At 44.3% G+C, this 19,852-nt stretch overlaps 1 long non-coding RNA gene across 1 annotated transcript; it reads left to right on the top strand.

Moving 5' to 3' along the window:
• Positions 1-375: 375 nt before the first annotated feature.
• LOC143926983 (uncharacterized) lies at positions 376-844 on the top strand. Its single transcript, XR_013262183.1, has 2 exons — positions 376-549; positions 645-844. It is a non-coding gene; the product is annotated as an uncharacterized LOC143926983 (long non-coding RNA).
• The last annotated feature ends 19,008 nt before the right edge of the window (positions 845-19,852 follow it).

The raw sequence follows: 19,852 nt of genomic DNA on the forward strand, positions 1-19,852 counted from the left end.
CCCTACCATCCTTGATTCAGGCCTTACTTGGCTATACATACCTTTATGCCTATACTCATTGATTTTACTTTACTACTTTAGATGCCTGATAAACATATATGTTTGTAGCTTATACGCTTTATGGACTAATGAGGTTCCTAGGGATACATCACTACCCACACAATTGTAATTCACCTCTTTTCCCCTCTTTCCTTGTCCACTTTGTTACCTGGTAGTACCCCTCTGTTGTCCTAGGTTTTTAATCATCTTTATGGCCCTACAACCTTTGGCTCAGGCCTTTCATTCATGCATACATGCATACATATCTTTATACCAATATCTATTGATTTTACTCTACTACTTCAGATGCCTGACAAACTTACGTTCACAGCCTATACTTTTTATCGACCAATGAGGACCCTAGGGATACATCACTACACCTTTGCCATGCCTGCTCTCCGTTTGGCCCTGGATGGGGTCCCATTTGATCCTGCCCCCTCAGCTCCCTGGGGAGGCATCTGCTGCCGCCGTCTCGAGGCCGCACACCTGGAGCCATGGCCAAGCTCAGTGGTAAGTATGGGGGGGCCTACAACCCCTCCTACCCTGTGCTTTTATAACGAATACTGTGCTATATTGCCAAATATATATATTTTTGTTCATCCTAGGTACATTGTTACACACATCCACCCCTGAAGAGCGAGCTGGATCTCACGAAACTAGTCGGGTAGTATGATGCCCGTGTACCATGTACTACTTCTACATTTATGTACCAATACTCCTTGTTTATATATTTTTTAATTGGCAACCGTTGATGTTATTTATCCATGTAAACAATTGTACTTGAATAAACCATATACTATATTTACTACTGTTATGTTTACTGGCGGAAACAGTGCCCACTTCATTTAAAGTCCCAGGGCGAATCCTTTGTTGTTTGCCTTCCGTGAGTTTGTGCAATGTCGGTTCCTCAGTGGCAGGTCCCCAAACGCCACTTTTTCTCACGGAAAGCGTTTCTGGCTCTCTACCGGCATGTGGAAAGCAATGTCCTTGCCTCCCTGGACAGGGCGGAAAGGTGCATATTACCGCTGACTCATGGTCCAGCAGGCATGGACAGGGACGTTACCTGTCTTTCACAGCCCATTGAGTCACTCTTCCGGCAGCTGGGAAGGATACAGGACAAGGTGCAGTAGTGTTGGAGGTTGTTCCCCCACCATGCCTCCAAAATGCTACTACTGGCTGTGACACACCTCTCTCCTCCACCCCCTCCTCCTCTTCTTCTTCCTCCATGGCCTCTTTCAGTGCTCTGTCCTCGGAAACCAGTGGTGCTCCGTAGGCATTCCAGGGGCTACGCAAGTACGCAGGCAAAAAGATGCCATGCCGTGCTTGCGCTGTTTTGTTTGGGTGACAGGAGCCACACTGAGGCAGATATTTTGTCAGCTCTGCAGGGGCAGACCGAGAGGTGGTTGACGCCACACCAGCTTAAGCCAGGAATGGTGGTTTGCGACAATGACACCAACCTCCTCTCCGCCCTCCGACAGGGACAACTGACCCATGTGCCCTGTGTGGCTCACGTCCTTAACCTGGTGGTGCAGCGGTTCTTGGGCTGGGTACCTGCCTTACAGGATGTCCTGAAGCAGGCCAGGAAAGTCTGTGTGCATTTCCGCCCATCATTTAATGCCAGTGCTCAGCTGGCTGAGCTCCAAAAGAAGTTGAACCTGCCCAAGAACCGCCTTTTATGTGACATGCCCACCAGGTGGAACTCAACGTTGGCCATGCTTCAGCGGCTGCACATGCAGCAGAGGACCATCAATGAGTACCTGTGTGACTACGGCACCAGGACAGGGTCAGGGGAGCTCGGTTTTTTCTCACCACGCCAGTGGGGCATGATCAGGGATGCATGCACTGTCCTGTTACCGTTTGAGGAGGCCACAAGGATGGTGAGCAGTGACAGTGCATGCATCAGTGACACTGTGCCTCTTGTCCACCTGTTGGAGCATACGCTGGGTGGAATAATGGACAGGGCACTTGAGGCAGAACAGAGGAAGGAAGAGGAGGACTTCCTTGCCTTTCAAGGCTCCCTTTATCCAGACAGTGTTCCTGCTGTCCCACCCATCACACAGGAAGAAGACGAGGAGGAGCATTGTGTCAGCATGGAGGTGGAGCCTGGCACTCAGCAGCAGCAGTCTTGTAGGGATGATTTACAGTCCCAAGAAACCCGTGGACTTCTACGTGGCTGGGAGAAGGTGGCTGCGGATCATGTTGTCCTTCGTGACCCAGAGGATTCCTAAGGTAACCTACGCTGATCCTGCAAAGCCTGCGGAAGGATCCTCGTATTCTTTGGATCAAGGAGAGGGACCATTACTGGCTGGCCACTCTCCTTGATCCACGGTACAAGGATAAGGTTGCGGACCTTATCTTGCCGTCGCAGTGGGAGCAGAGGATGAGACATCTCTGGGAGGCCTTGCAGAAAGGTCTGTGCAATGCGTTCCCAGAGACTGGGAGGTTACAAACTCCTGGTCCTGGACAACTTGTTGCTGCGGCTTCGGTCAGAAGGAATGGTGGAGAAGGTGGCCATCTGACCGATGTGTTCAGACAATTTTTTAGTCCGCAGCCCCAAGATATGATCAGTTCCAGCAACCATCACCAGTGTCTGATTTACATGGTGCAGGAATACCTAGGGGCAAGGTCAGACTTGGACACCTTTTCCACCGAAAATCCTCTGGCTTACTGGATCTTGAGGATGGATCACTGGCCAGAGCTTGCACAGTATGCAATTGAGCTACTGGCGTGTCCTGCATCCAGCGTTCTTTTGGAACGCACCTTCAGTGCTGCTGGTGGCTTTGTAACCGATCACAGGGTGCGCCTGTCCACCGACTCAGTTGATCGACTGACCTTCATAAAGATGAATCAGTCTTGGATCACCACCAGCTACTAAGCACCTGAAGCTGATGTAACCGAATAATTTTTTTGGAAATGTCGCATCCCTTCAAGACTGCCTATGCTGATGCTGAGTGACTGTCCTGTTATGTTGACTGACTATCCTCTTCATCCTCAATGATCCCGCTGATATCTTGGAAGAACATTTTTGGTTTTGGGTGATGCCACCAGCCCAATTTTTCAGCCCCTGTTTAACCAGTTGCCGACCGCCGCACGCCGATGTACGTCGGTACAATGGCACGGGCAGGCATAAGGACATACATGTACGTCCCTTGCCTCCCGCGGGTCGGGGGCCCGATCGGGCCCCCGCCCGGTGCCTGCGGCGGTCGGTATTCGTTCGGGAGCGATCCCGGACGAGGGGACGGCCATTCATTCATGGCCACCCCCTCGCGATCGCTCCCGACGAATAGAAATCCCCGGTGACATCACTTCCTCTCCTGTAATGTAAACACAGGAGAGGAAGTGATGTATTCTCTCCTCCGTGTCGGTATTTTTCGTTCCGACACGGAGGAGAGCGGATCAGTAAGTTGCACAAACACTCACACACACAGTAGAACATGCCAGGCACACTCACACCCCCCCTTTACCCCCCGATCACCCCCCCAATTACCCCTGCCCCCCAGTCACAGTGACACCAATGTCATTTTTTTTTTTTTTTTTTTTTTTTTTGCATTGGTGTCATTTGTGACTGTAATAACTGTTAGGGCAGTTAGAGTTAGCCCCCTTTAGTTCTAATGTACCCCCCTAACCCCCCCAATAAAGGTTTAACCCCGTGATCACCCCCCGTCGCCAGTGTCACTAAGGCTGGGTTCACATTGCAGCGGTTTATGAGAACGAATGTGATTCGCACCGCACTGCAGTGCAAATCACATCCGATCTCTGTGCGATTCGAGTTCAGCCATTCGCCGCACCCGCCGCACCCGCCACACCCGCCGCACCCGCCGCAAATTCGCACGGGACCCTTTTTTTGGCCCGCAGCAGAATCGGATCGCATGGGTGTTCACACCATGCGATCCGAGTTTGCAGATCGCACTGCGATATGCGAACTGATCTGGGGGTGTCAGTAACATTTCACTGACACTCCCAGCAGTTCGCATAGGGCAGTGTGAACTGCCGCCGGGAGGCATGCGATGCGGGAACCCGCCGCGGATTCGCGGCGTTTCCGCATCGCTCCAGTGTGAACCCAGCCTAATAAGCGATCATTTTTCTGATCGCCGTATTAGTGTCACAGGTGACGCTAGTTAGGCAGGTAGGTATTTAGGTTCGCCGCAGCTTTTTATAGCGCCAGGGACCCCCATATACTACCGCATAAAGCCCCCTGATTGCCCCCTAGTTAACCCTTTCACCAGTGATCACCATATAACTGTTACAGGTGACGCTGGTTGGTTAGTTATTTTTTTATAGTTTCAGGGCACCCGCCATTTATTACCTAATAAAGGTTTAACCCCCTGATCACCCGGCGGGTGTCATTTGTGACTAATAACTGTTAGGGCAGTTAGGGTTAGCCCCCTTTAGTTCTAAGGTACCCCCCTAACCCCCCCAATAAAGGTTTAACCCCGTGATCACCCCCCGTCGCCAGTGTCACTAAGGCTGGGTTCACATTGCAGCGGTTTATGAGAACGGATGTGATTCGCACCGCACTGCAGTGCAAATCACATCCGATCTCTGTGCGATTCGAGTTCAGCCATTCGCCGCACCCGCCGCACCCGCCACACCCGCCGCACCCGCCGCAAATTCGCACGGGACCCTTTTTTTGGCCCGCAGCAGAATCGGATCGCATGGGTGTTCACACCATGCGATCCGAGTTTGCAGATCGCACTGCGATATGCGAACTGATCTGGGGGTGTCAGTAACATTTCACTGACACTCCCAGCAGTTCGCATAGGGCAGTGTGAACTGCCGCCGGGAGGCATGCGATGCGGGAACCCGCCGCGCATTCGTGGCGTTCCCGCATCGCTCCAGTGTGAACCCAGCCTAATAAGCGATCGTTTTTCTGATCGCTGTATTAGTGTCACAGGTGACGCTAGTTAGGCAGGTAGGTATTTAGGTTCGCTGCAGCTTTTTATAGCGCCAGGGACCCCCATATACTACCGCATAAAGCCCCCTAATTGCCCCCTAGTTAACCCTTTCACCAGTGATCACCATATAACTGTTACAGGTGACGCTGGTTGGTTAGTTATTTTTTTATAGTTTCAGGGCACCCGCCATTTATTACCTAGTCTCACTAGTGTACCCCTAAATTTAGGGGTGTCTACTTTCCAAAATGGGGTCATTTGGGGGGGGTTTGTGCCATCTTGGCATTTTATGGCCTTCAAAACTGTAACGCCCTTAGAAAGCCTGAAGGCGGTGCTTGGTTTTCGGGGCCCCGTACGCGGCTAGGCTCCCAAAAAGTCCCACATATGTGGTATCCCCATACTCAGGAGAAGCAGCAGAATTTATTTTGGGGTGTCATTTCACATATGCCCATGGCATGCGTGAGCAATATATCATTTAGTGACAACTTTGTGAAAAAAAAAATAAAAATAAAAAAGTTTGTAATTTTCCCGCAACTTGTGGCAAAATATAAAATATTCCATGGACTCAACATGCCTCTCAGCAAATAGCTTGGGGTGTCTACTTTCTAAAATGGGGTCATTTGTGGGGGTTTTGTGCCATCTTGGCATTTTATGGCCTTCAAAACTGTAATAGGTAGTGAGGAGTGAAATCAAAAAATTACGCCCTTAGAAAGCCTGAAGGCGGTGCTTGGTTTTCGGGGCCCCGTACGCGGCTAGGCTCTCAAAAAGTCCCACATATGTGGTATCCCCGTACTCAGGAGAAGCAGCAGAATTTATTTTGGGGTGTCATTTCACATATGCCCATGGCATGCATGAGCAATATATCATTTAGTGACAACTTTGTTAAAAAAAAAATAAAAAAAAAAAAGTTTGTAATTTTCCCGCAACTTGTGGCAAAATATAAAATATTCCATGAACTCAACATGCCTCTCAGCAAATAGCTTGGGGTGTCTACTTTCTAAAATGGGGTCATTTGTGGGGGTTTTGTGCCATCTTGGCATTTTATGGCCTTCAAAACTGTAATAGGTAGTGAGAAGTGAACTCAAAAATTTACGCCCTTAGAAAGCCTGAAGGCGGTGCTTGGTTTTCGGGGCCCCGTACGCGGCTAGGCTCCCAAAAAGTCCCACATATGTGGTATCCCCATACTCAGGAGAAGCAGCAGAATTTATTTTGGGGTGTCATTTCACATACGCCCATAGCATGTGTGAGCAATATATCATTTAGTGACAACTTTGTATAAAAAAAAAAAAAAAATTTTTTTTTTGTCATTATTCAATCGCTTGAGGCAAAAAAATAAAATATTCAATGGGCTCAACATGCCTCTTATCAATTTCCTTAGGGGGTCTACTTTCCAAAATGGGGTCATTTGGGGGGGTTTTGTACTGCCCTGCCATTTTAGCACCTCAAGAAATGAGATAGGCAGTCGTAAACTAAAAGCTGCGTAAATTCCAGAAAACGTACCTTAGTTTGTAGATGTGACAACTTTTGCGCAAACCAATAAATATACAATTATTGACTTTTTTTTTACCAAAGACATGTGGCTGAATACATTTTGGCCTAAATGTATGACTAAAATTGAGTTTATTGGATTTTTCTAATAACAAAAAGTAGAAAATATCATTTTTTTTCAAAATTTGCGGTCTTTTTACGTTTATATCGCAAAAAATAAAAATCGCAGAGGCAATCAAATACCATCAAAAGAAAGCTCTATTTGTGGGAAGAAAAGGACGCAAATTTTGTTTGGGTACAACATTGCATGACCGCGCAATTACCAGTTAAAGCAGCGCAGTGCCAAAGTGTAAAAAGACCTCTGGTCATTTACCAGCAAAATGGTCCGGTCTGAAAGTGGTTAACAGGGGCGTGTAATTAAAATTTTTGATGCAATGCTTTGCAGCAGGGCTCATTCCTGCACTCCAAATAGAGTATATGGGAGAGGTTGCAGTGTCGTGGCACCAGCACCAGTGCCTAAGGCCCAATTTTTCAGCCCCTGTTTAACAGGGGTGTGTAATTACAATTTTTGATGCAATATTTTGCAGGAGGGTTTGTTGCTGCGCTCAACTACCATATTTGTGAGTGGTTGCAGTGTCATGGCACCAGCACCAATGCGTAAGGCCCAATTTTTCAGCCCTTGTTTAACAGGGGCATGTAATTACAATTTTTGATGCAAGGCTTTGCAGCAGGGCTCATTCCTACACTCCAACTAGAGTATATCGTAGAGGTTGCAGTGTATAGGACTGATTTTTCAGCCCGTTTAACAGGGACATGTAATACAATTTTTGATGCAATGCTTTGCAGCAGGGCTCATTCCTGCACTCCAACTTGAGTATCTGGGAGAGGTTGCAGTGTTGTGGCACCAGCAAGCAGTGCCTAAGGCCCAATTGTTCAGCCCCTGTTTAACAGGGGCATGTAATTACAATTCTTGATATACTATTTCACAGCAGGGCCCGTTCCTGTGCCCACCGAGAGTAACTGTGAGGACTTATAGTGTTGTGGCACCAGCACCACCACCACAACCACCAAAGGCCCAATTTTTCTACCACTGTTCAACAATGGCATTTAATTACAATTCTTGATATAAATTGTTCACAGCAGGGCGCTCCAGTGCCCACCAAGAGTCACTTTGAGGGCCTACAGTGTTGCGGCAACACCAACACCTTGTTCTGCTATTTCTGCAGAGCATATAGGGCAGGCCCCTACTTTCAAACATCCAACTTACAAATGTCTCCTACTTGCAAACGGAAGGAGACAACAGGAAGTGAGATAAAAAAGACAGACGGCAAAAAATTATACAGGGGTGATAACCCTTCCCTATGCTTTCCTAAAAGTTTAAAAACAGATTTTTTGACTGGAGCTACACTTTAAAAATGTACCAGCTCAAAACAGATTCTACTTAACACAACAAACCTACACAGTCCCTGTCTTGTTTGCACCACCTGTATACTGCTGTTCTGAGTATATAGGGCCTGGGGGGCCCACGCCTTTCCTTTTTTTTTATTTGGGTACGGGGGTTCCCCTTAATATCCATACAAGACCCAAAGGGGCTGGTAATGGGCAGGGGGGGCTACCCATGCCATTTTTCTCAATGATTTTCATCCATATTGCCGGAACCAGATATTACATTAAAACCGCAAGCAGTATTAAATGACTTTTTTCCGTTAAAATGTCATTTTGTGCAAGGACTGTTCTAAACACGGGAAACACGTGCCACTTCACAGGCATATTATAGACACCCCCCGGGCACGATATTTTTTCACTTTAATCGTCATTAAAATCAGTGCTCCCGAAAAAATGGCCGTTTGAAAAAAAAAATTTGGTGTTGACCCATGTCCCCTGGGGCAGGAGCCAGGTCCCCAAACCCTTTTTAGGACAATATCTTGCATATTAGCCATTAAGATTAGCATTTTTTATTTCGAACGTTCGAGTCCCATAGACTTCAATGGGGTTCTAAAGTTCGCACAAATTTTCGGTCCGTTTGAAAGTTCTGGTGCGAACCGGAGGACCGCCAAACACTTATTAATATGTAACATATGACAGTATCTGGAGCTCTAAATTCATGTAGGTCTTACTACTGCCACTTTAAGAACCTATTATTCAGCAACCAGCTAGAGGAGGCAGCTACAGATACTTAAGTTTACCATTTAAATAAAATAAAATAATTTTTTTTTAAATTGTGCATTTATCATTTTTTCCTGCAGGAGCCTGGAAAGCATAGCTCACTGGATTCTGCATACAAGCGGCTTTCAGCCCCATACCTCTCATACAGGTTATGAGTTTGAAAGCTACAAGACTTGTGTATGAACTACAAGGGCGCTACTTCGGGACTACAAGCCGACTGTCACGGTGGATGATGGTAGTTAGTTCATTCTGAATGACTGACGCGGCCATGTGGGCGGAATTTTTGAATTGTGAGAGAGGGTTCGGGGAGAAGATCCCTCGCTCGCTATCATGCTGAGGGGGTAATTGGGGGTAGAGGTGGCAAGAGCTGGAACATGTTGTACCCTAAATGCAAAAGGAGGACTTATCCTTTAAAAAATTACCCCTGAAACTGTCAGTAATTAAAGTGATATTAAAGGCTTTTTAAAAAAAAAAAAAAAACATGTTATGCTTACCTGCTCTGTGCAATGGTTTTTCACAGAGCAGCCATGATCCTCTTCTTCTGGGGTCCCCCAATGGTGCTTATGGCTCCTCCTAAAAAAACAAAACCCCTAGTGGTGGAATTTAAGGCACATACAAATTAAAAAATATTTGAATACAAAAATAGTTTATTTCTTTAAATATATAATATAAAATATGCAGTATATGGAATGTTTTTACAAAATTATCCCCAATGTACATACAGTGATATGAAATACTCTTGTACCCAAAGCGTTTTGGAGTACACGTATCTCCTTCCTCAGGGGTGAGTATTTAGCAAGAGAGATTGCTATACAAAAATAAATGAAATATATTGGATAAAAGAAGGTAGGCATATACAGTGCCTTGCGAAAGTATTCGGCCCCCTTGAACTTTTCAACCTTTTGCCACATTCCAGGCTTCAAACATAAAGATATAAAATTTTAATTTTTTTGCGAAGAATCACCAACAAGTGGGACACAATTGTGAAGTGGAACGAAATCTATTGGATATTTTAAACTTTTTTAGCAAATAAAAAACTGAAAAGTGGTGCGTACAAAATTATTCGGCCCCTTTACTTTTAGTGCAGCAAACTCACTCCAGAAGTTCAGCGAGGATCTCTGAATGATCCAATGTTGTCCTAAATGACTGATGGTGATAAATAGAATCCACCTGTGTGTAATCAAGTCTCTGTATAAATGCACCTGCTCTGTGATAGTCTCAGGGTTCTGTTGAAAGCGCAGAGAGCATCATGAAGACCAAGGAACACACCAGGCAGGTCCGTAATACTGTTGTGGAGAAGTTTAAAGCCGGATTTGGATACAAAAAGATTTCCCAAGCTTTAAACATCCCAAGGAGCACTGTGCAAGCGATCATTTTGAAATGGAAGGAGTATCAGACCACTGCAAATCTACAAAGACCTTGCTGTCCCTCTAAACTTTCAGCTCAGACAAGGAGAAGACTGATCAGAGATGCAGCCAAGAGGCCCATGATCACTCTGGATGAACTGCAGAGAACTACAGCTGAGGTGGGAGAGTCTGTCCATAGGACAACAATCTGCACAAATCTGGCCTTTATGGAAAAGTGGCAAGAAGAAAGCCATTTCTCAAAGATATCCATAAAAAGTCTCGTCTAAAGTTTGCCACAAGCCACCTGGGAGACACACCAAACATGTGGAAGAAGGTGCTCTGGTCAGATGAAACCAAAATCAAACTTTTTGCCCACAATGCAAAATGATATGTTTGGCGTAAAAGCAACACAGCTCATCACCCTCAACACACCATCCCCACTGTCAAACATGGTGGTGGCAGCATCATGGTTTGGGGCTGCTTTTCTTCAGCAGGGACAGGGAAGATGGTTAAAATTGAGGGGAAGATGGATGCAGCCAAATACAGGACCATTCTGGATGAAAACCTGTTGGAGTCTGCAAAAGACCTGAAACTGGGACGGAGATTTATCTTCCAACAAGACAATGATCACAAACATACAGCAAAATCTACAAAGGAATGGTTCACAAATAAACGTATCCAGGTGTTAGAATGGCCAAGTTAAAGTCCAGACCTGAATCCAATCGAGAATCTGTGGAAAGAGCTGAAAACTGCTGTTCACAAACGCTCTCCATCCAACCTCACTGAGCTCGAGCTGTTTTGCAAGGAAGAATGGCCAAGAATTTCAGTCTCTCGATGTGCAAAACTGATAGAGACATACCCCAAGCGACTTGCAGCTGTAATCGCAACAAAAGGTGGCTCTACAAAGTATTAACGCAAGGGGGCCGAATAATTTTGCACGCCCCACTTTTCATTTTTTTATTAGTTTCAAAAATCCAATAGATTTCGTTCCACTTCACAATTGTGTCCCACTTGCTGGTGATTCTTCACAAAAAATAAAATTTTTATATCTTTATGTTTGAAGTCTGAAATGTGGCAAAAGGTTGAAAAGTTCAAGGGGGCTGAATACTTTCTCAAGGCATTGTACAACATTACATATATACAATATTTTATACATAATTTTCACAGAGTGCCCTTACGTATTTGGGTGAATTATTGAGTTAGCATTCCAAGGTATTCTGGTTAAAAACAACAGGCATTGGGATGGGTGTCCTATGCAGATTCTCAGCTCCAAGGGTTTAATTGTTTATATTAAATTTATTACATCCATGAAAAATTAAAAGGAGTAATAATAATAAGAGTGGAAAAAAGGCCCAAAATTCTCTTAACCCCCTGTCAGAGAAGGTTTTTTCTAGCAGCATTAGCCATGTTCCTGCACGCATGCACAGCGGATTGGCTCTCCGGCGCACACACATGCATGGCCCGATGCAGCGGCACGCATGTGTGCGCAATAGCACACGTGTGCGCACAGTGGCTCGCGTGTGTGCACGATGGTGCACACCTGGCGCTCTGGCGGGGATATTTAAAATGTCTCTGGCATCCAAACGGGTTGCTGGCTTGTCGTCAGCTTCCCGTTTGTACCTGCTTCCAGTTTTCTGTATCTGACTGCCTTCTGTGACCCGGACCATTCTTGACTACACTGCTACATGTGTTTGACTCTCGGCCTGCCTGACGGACTTTGCTTTACCTGCCTATAAGTGTTTGACCCCCGGCCTGCCTAACGGATTTTGCCTTACCTACTTACAAGTGCTTGACCCTCAGCCTACCTACAAACTTGCTTATCTATGTACATGATCCCTTGCTGTGACCCGGATTGCCCGCTACATCCTGCACTGGACCCTCAGCCAGTTCTTGAGCCTCTGAAAACCTTGATTCAGCTCTGCAGCCTTCCTTCAGGAACTCTAATACCTGCTGGTGGCCCATGCCTCTGAATGCCACCCATTCCCTGTACCGGCTCCGGGGGACGGGGTTCACATAGTTGCAAGGGTAAACCGCTCTCGGCATCTCGACCTCAGTAAGTACTCACCTGACACCCCCCCAGCATAGGCAGGGTACAACCTGAAGACTCACTGGGGCCAAATGGCGAATCCTGTAAATAGTAAAACAGAGAACATTGTATTCTTCTTTCATTTAAAAAAAAAAGGGGACATTTAAAAAAAAAAAATGTTATATAAATAGATATTTGTTTTATGTGATATATGGAACATATTTGTTTTTTAGTATATACATTTATCTTAGAATGGCAGTTGAAGAGTGAACAAAATATTTAATGTCTGTGAGGTATGGTAGCTGATCATAGCGAAAAATATTATAATAAAAAATAAATATGGATAAAAGTAATGCATGAAAAAAAAAAAACCTTTACATTTTATTTTGAAATATTAATTAAATGAGCTAATTTAATTTAAAATTTAGAGTGTTTACTTATAATATATTGATTGAAGTAATAATATATTAATATATGTAAGCAGAGTATTCACGTCAATTGGTCCCATATTTTTTATCAATTTAAAAAATTAGTTAATATTAAATAAAAATTAATTATCAATGTCACATATGAGATTAATGTTACCGAGCGTTAATACTCCCAAGTAGCATTGTGGGCAGTGATGTAAAGTATAAGATGCTGGAAAGCCATTTAAAATTGTAATATAGCAGTATAAAAGAGTTGTATTACCTTAGTGATACAAAGCTTGAAAAGGCCTGACAGTCCGCCTTGGCATTAAATGGCAACATGCAGTGGATACTGGACTGGCCTCCATTTACCATTAAATACCCCTCCCACTCTACGCATGTCCACTGGGGTCACAAGATGGAGGCCAGTCAGATGTTAAAAATGACTGTAACCTCCCACAATACCGCCAAGGGTTACTTAGCCCGGGCAGCTTGGTGTGGCGGGCAGTCCTTAGGTCTGACAGCATAAGGCCGCGTACACACGGGCGGACTGTCTGCCCAACTTAGTCCGCTGAACAGTGTTTCAGCGGACAATCCGCTCGTGTGTGGGCTTCAGTGGACTTTTTCAGCGGACAGTCTGATGAACAAAGTCTTACGGAATTTCCGTAAGACAGTCCGTTCAAACTTGGTTTTGTCCGTCCAAACTTGGTTTAAGCGGACAGTCCGCTCGTGTGTAGACAAGTTGGACGGACTAAGTATGGCGCATGCTCAGAAAGGGTTTACACGGCTGAAGGTTGCATTGCAGTGTATAGGACGTCGTTTTTCTAGTCCCGTCGTACGTGCTGTACACGTCATCACGCACGCTTTCAGCGGAATGTCTGCTCATCGTGTGTGGTCAAGTCCGTTCATGCTAATTTTTTTTTTTTTTTTTTTTTTTTAGTATTAATTTTTATTAAAAGGCTTGCATGGTACAAAGAAGAAACTTACAAACAGCCAGCAGACATAAGGAAATCCTTTACATCTTATAGTCTCCAACTATTTAGAACGATAACACAGGTCAACCCACTGAGATCCAGAGGGTTTGCAAGCCTCACATTTTACCTATAAAATACATTTGCATAAAAAAAAACAAAGTAAACGAACACAAACATTTGACGGTGATGTCCAATATACCGTACCAGAATAAGAACCTAAGGTATGAAAAACAGTTTAGAATATTTTCCTGAATTCAGACCAAGGGGCCCACTGTGCAGCGAAACGGGAGTATCTACTTTCCAAGTTGGCCAAAATTTGCTCATATTTGAAAGTCTCATCGACTCTTCTGACCAACTCCCCTATGTTTGGGGAGCAAGAGGATTTCCAATGTTTAACCACCATAAGTCTGGCTGTGGACAGTAACTGAACCACTAGCATTCTAAATTGGGGCGGGTACTGATCTACGTCTAAATTCAAGATAGCCATTTCAGGTGAACCTGTTCTAAGAATGCCAGTAACTCTAGCAAGCAGGGCAAATACTCCTCGCCAGAAGCTCCTGAGGTGAGGGCATTCCCATAACATGTGAAGAAGTGTTCCAACTCTTCCACAACCTCTCCAGCATGCATTGGAACTACTTTGAGTGAACTTTGCTGTTATAAAGGGCGTATAGTACCACCTAAGTAACATTTTTTGGGAAACTTCCCATTGTGTTACTGATCTGATAAATCTACTGTTGTTTCTGATGGCCTTTCCCCATTGCATATCTGAGAACCGATTATTCAATTCAGTCTCCCATTTGTGCAGGGGGGAAAGCTTCTTAAATACATTTTTGCTTTGAAGAAGACTGTAAAAGAGCGAAATTCCCCCTTTGGTTTTCGAGTTGTCCCACCAGAACGCCCATGCCTGTTGAGGGATTGTCACACAAGTACCCCTAGATTGAGAAAAAAAGGACCGAATTCTTAAATAAGTAAAGTATTCCGAACTAGGAACACCAAATTTATCCACAATCGATGCAAATGAGATGAGTCTCCCGTTCTCCACTATGTTTGAAACCGTTAAGATACCCTTCTCTACCCAAATATCCAAGTTCAGGTCTTGAATGCAAGTACTGATAGAGGTAAGCGGAATGTCAATGTTAATAGAGTGACGTGACACTTCGACATTATTCAAGAAGTATCTCCAAGTATTGAGTACCAGCTGTATGACAGGAAATTCTGATATAGATGTCTGATTGACATAGGTCGCGGCTAGTAAGGTAGAAAGTGGCGTCCCAGGCAAAAGCCATGAGCCCTCAATCAGAGCCCACTGCTTCTCCACTGGAGGATTTATCCAATATTTCATTTGGTCCAACAAGCATGCAACATAATAGTCTTTAAGAATAGGAAGACCCATGCCCCCTATGTCCTTCTTTCTAAGTAAGTATAAATGTGAACATCTGGGTTTTTTGTCCCCCCACACAAACCTATTTAACTGTGCTTGGGCAGATTTAAAAAATGACATGGGGATATGAACAGGAAGGGCCCTAAAATGGTATAACAACTTTGGGAGAATTAACATTTTGTAAGCTGCCAATCTGCCCATCCAAGACAAATAAAACTTCGCCATTCTGCTGAGTTCTTGTTGTAGCGAGGATAGGAGGGGTAAGAAATTGAGTTTGAAAATATTAGCGCTTGGAGAGGCCAGAAGGATTCCTAAATATTGGATGGGTTTGTCAGACCAAGGGTAGGGAAATCGGGAGGCTAATAGCGATCTGGTGCTGTCACTAACTTTAATTGCTAAAATGTTGGATTTGGATGAATTCACCTTGTAGTATGAGATTTTATTGAATTCTCCAAGGGTGTCGTGCACTGCTTGCAAGGAGGAGACAGGGTCCTTTAAGGTTAAAATAACATCATCTGCAAATAGTGTAATGGAGTGTGAATGTTTAGGCGTCGAAATGCCGGAGATGCAAGGATGTGTGCGGATCTTTTCCGCCAGAGGTTCCATGAGGAGGGCAAAAATCAGGGGTGACATCGGGCACCCCTGACGAGTGCCATTGGTGATGTGGAATGAATCAGAGAACATACCGTCAGTAAACACCATAGCTGAGGGATTGGAATAGAGAGCTGAGATAGCTGAATTAATGGTCCCCAAGAGACCGAATTTGGCAAGCACCTGCTCCAGGTATCCCCAATGGACCCTATCGAAAGCCTTCTCTGCGTCTAACGTGAGAAGCAGAGAAGGCTCCCCACATGCTTCTGCCGCGTGAATCAGATTTATAATCCTCCTAGTTGCATCAGGTGCCTGACGCCCCGGTATAAATCCCACTTGGTCGTTGCCGACCAAGGAGGACATAACTTTCGACAATCTGTTAGCCAAAATTTTTGCAAAGACCTTCAGGTCCACATTTAGTAACGAGATGGGCCTGAAGTTCTGCGGTCTATCTGGAGGTTTGCCTGGCTTTGGAAGGGTAACTATGGTAGCAGCTAGCATTTCCGTTGGAAAAGAAGAGTTCGCTGTGGCCTTATTAAAGGTTTCAAGAAGGTATTGACCTATAATTGGGTAGAATGCTCGGTAATATTCCACCGAGAAACCGTCTGGACCTGGTGATTTATTCAACGGCATAGCTAATATTGTTTTAGACAGTTCACTTAAAGAAATAGGAACATTTAGGGTGTCTAATTGGTCCTGGGAGATCCTGGGAAGGGAGATTTTATCCAAAAACGAGCGTATCACATCTGCGGACGGTTGTGGAATATTTGAGTCATCTTTTAAATTGTAAAGAATACTGTAGTAATCCCGGAAAGCATTAGCAATATCTCTAGGGTTGGACAATTTAGAGCCCGTAATTGGGTGATAAACAAAGGGAATCCTCTGTTGGACAGATCTTTCTTTTATTTGTCTGGCTAAAAGTTTTCCCGCACGATTCCCCTGGTAGTAAAGGCGAGCTTTCCACTTTTTAAATGCTCGCTCTTGTTGTGAAATCAGTAGTAAACGCAGTTCGTGACGTAGATTGTCAAGCTTAGAGCTCGTGGCAGGGTCTGGTAACTTTTTATTCGCTGACTCTAACTGATCTATTTGGGAGAGAAGCGTTTGAGTCTTCAACATAGACTGTTTTCTAGCCAAGCTACTCATTTTAATGAGAATGCCTCGTACAAAAGCTTTATGGGAGTTCCAAAGGATGAAGGGGTCTGACACAGAGCGGGCATTAATCTCAAAAAAACCTTTCAATTCAGAGGCAACTTCTTTACTAAATTTCGGATTTGAAAAAAGAAAAGTGTCGTTTTTCCATCGGTTGGCCCTGGTTTCTGTGCGCCACCCCTCCACCACAATGGAAATTGGTGCATGGTCTGACCATGATATGTTGTGAATAACTGAGGAACTAATTTTTTGAAGCAGGAATTTATCAGTTAGAAAGACATCTATTCTCGAGTAGGAGTTGTGCACTTTCGAATAGTATGAATAATCACGTTCTGTGGAGTGCTGACATCTCCACACGTCAAACAAATTTTCAGAGGACATGAAGCGCGCAAGGGTGACCCTGTCCCTGCATACCCTAGGACTCGGTGAAACATCTAAAGCTTGATTAGGTATGGCATTAAAATCGCCACAGACTACCAGGTAACCCTTGCGCACCGCAACGACCCTCTTCCACAACTTCTGCAAGAAGGAAAGTTGCTTAGTATTAGGCAAGTAAAGATTTACAAAGGTGTATACAGTGCTATTGATTTCCCCTACCAAAATAATAAATCTACCTGCTTGATCGTTTTCAACATGAGTGCAATTAAATGAAATCGATTTCCCAAACAGAACAGCCACTCCCCTATGCTTCTTCTGTGCGTTTGAGTAATAAACAGTAGGGAAATGGCTATTCCGAAGTTGAGGGTGTTTAGAAGCACAAAGATGAGTTTCTTGTAGACATAATATGTCACTCTGCAATTTTTTCGCTTCTCTAAAAAGAAGACCACGTTTTTGTGGGCTATTCAGCCCTCTAACATTAAAAGAGGTAATTTTAAAACCCATTTTACCAGACACTAGAATAAAATACTGACCACTTGAACAGCTTTGTGACTAGAAAAACGAGACCAAACAATTTACACCGTAATAACCGTGGGCAGGGAACTACCAATGAGGTGTCAAACAGAAACAAAATAAAAAGTCAACAAGAAAAAAGAAAAAAAAGAAAAAAAGAAACAGTCTACCGATCCAATTGGGTTCCACCAGTTATGACCAATAGACCCGTGTGAGTGTCTTATCCGTCTTCTATCGATGCTTTATCCAGAGGGGATCAATAATGTGCACGTGGTAATGCGCTGCAAAAGAAAATCAAAAAAAAAACAGGAAACAAAAAACAAAACACAAAAAAAAAAAAAAAAAAAGAAGAAAACTCGTAAAAACAGGCGATTCAATAGAATCTGTAGGGATTTGACCCTTAAACTATGGAGGGCTTCAAGAGAGCAAAGCATGTTCCACCATGTCCCGGAGCTCTATGAGAATACAAAATACTGATTACCTGTGCAGTCAATCTGAAATGGGTCTCGGCCAGGAATGGGAACCTTGAGGCGGAGATGAATCGGAAGAGTGCGCATTTTCTTCTCCAGCAAGAATGTTCCAGTCGCGCAGAAGGCGAATTCCTTCTTCCACTGACTTGATGGGGATTGTTCTCCCTTCTTTAGAAACTAGAAGCTTGGCTGGATAGGCCCATTTATATGGGATGTGGTGATTCCTCAGAGGCTTCGTAATGGTCACCATGCTCCTTCTCCTCTGCATCGTGAACGCCGAAAAATCGGGAAAAAAGGACAAGTTATGGGCTGACTCAGGTATTGTTTCCGAATTCCTCATCTGGAGAAGGAACTTCTCTTTGGTTTGGAAAAAATGGATCCGCACAATAGTGTCTCTCGGCAGATGTTCAGGGATGTGCCTAGGTTTAGGCAATCTGTGGATCCGGTCAATAGCTAGATCGGTTTCCGAAGCGTCCGGCAAAGCATCCTGCATGATTTTCTGGAAGTAAACTTGTAAGTCAGGATTTTTGACCGATTCTGGAATCCCTCTGATTTTTATATTATTTCTCCTCGAGCGGTCTTCAAGGTCAGCTAATTTTTCTTTCATGAAGGATACCTCATCATCTTTTTCATTATGCGCGTCAATGACTTCATTTATGGTGCCTGCAAACTCGGACATTTTATGTTCTATGTGAGAAACTCTGTCTCTTACTGCTTTGACTTCTTCTTTGAAGTTGTTGGCAAGTGACATTATATCAGCATGCAACGTGCTACGAAGGGACACCAGCATGTCCTTTAGGGTGGAATCAATCACTGGCTGGTTGCTAGTGGGGAAATCCAAGATGGAGTCCTGGAGCTCTCTGGTATCATTTAGAGATGCACTGCTAAGGTCTGCCTCCTCTCCCCCTTGAAGATGTGGCTGCTTAGCCTTCACAGGACTAGAGGTGGAGGATGCTGTGGGGGACAGAAGCTTGTTCTCTGGGGAGGAACCTGACCGGGAAGACGCACGGTCGATACCAGGGGAATGTCTCTCTGAGTGCCCGCCAGGCTCCCGGACGTGTCCCTTACCAGCGCCATCTTGGGCCTGCATGCTGCGAGGCTGGCGGTAGAAATCCGTCATTTTATGCAGCCGTTTTGCTTCCTTCCTGCGGCGGGACATAATCTCCACTGCTGCCCGACCTAGTTGAGGGAAAAACCGCCGAGATCTACCGCCCAGGTACGTTGTTATAAGCTCCGGTAACTTGCGGTGGACGGAGCTCCCTTACAACGCGGCCATTCTCCTCGGCTGCCGGCCACGCCCCCCCCCCCGTTCATGCTAATTTTGAACGGACTGTCTGTCGGATTGTCTGCCGAACTTAGTTGGGCAGACAATCCGCCCGTGTGTACGCGGCCTAAGGGAGAGATATGGGACCAAAAACAATAATAATTGTACGCATGTACAAAATTGCAGGCATGGATGGAAAACAATAATAGATTTAAATTACATACTTGAATTGTTACTGTATAAATATGTTTAGCTCTAAGACAATTTAAATAGCTTTGGAGACGGAAGGTGAAGGCTATAGAGAATGGATAACATTGCATAAACATTCTTTGTTGTTATTGTTATATATTGAATAGAAAGCAAATGCATACATTACAATGCTTGCAAGATATACATACTAAATGCATCACATAGCATATTAATGTATTTTACTTAAAGACAATCAAATACTTTTAGAGACAATGAGACAAAGGCTGCAATATTAAATGGTATAACATAACATTATTTTGTTATACTTTGTTTCTTTGTTTCATATTGAACATAGAGCAGGTACATATACCACAAAGTTTGCACAGTATATTATATACACATATATATATATATATATATATATATATATATATATATATATATAATGCATCAACTGTCTGTCCATATTAATGCACAATATAATGCATAAAGTTAAAGTTTATTATGAAATATAGTGCATCAGCCTAGATGGCTGTCACTATAGATTGAAACATATGTATATGCATACCGATGGTTACA

This window comes from Lithobates pipiens, unplaced genomic scaffold (assembly GCF_037356315.1).
Source record: "Lithobates pipiens isolate NorthernLeopardFrog02 unplaced genomic scaffold, aLitPip1_a1.2 Scaffold_23, whole genome shotgun sequence".
In the NCBI taxonomy this organism is placed as follows: domain Eukaryota; kingdom Metazoa; phylum Chordata; class Amphibia; order Anura; family Ranidae; genus Lithobates; species Lithobates pipiens.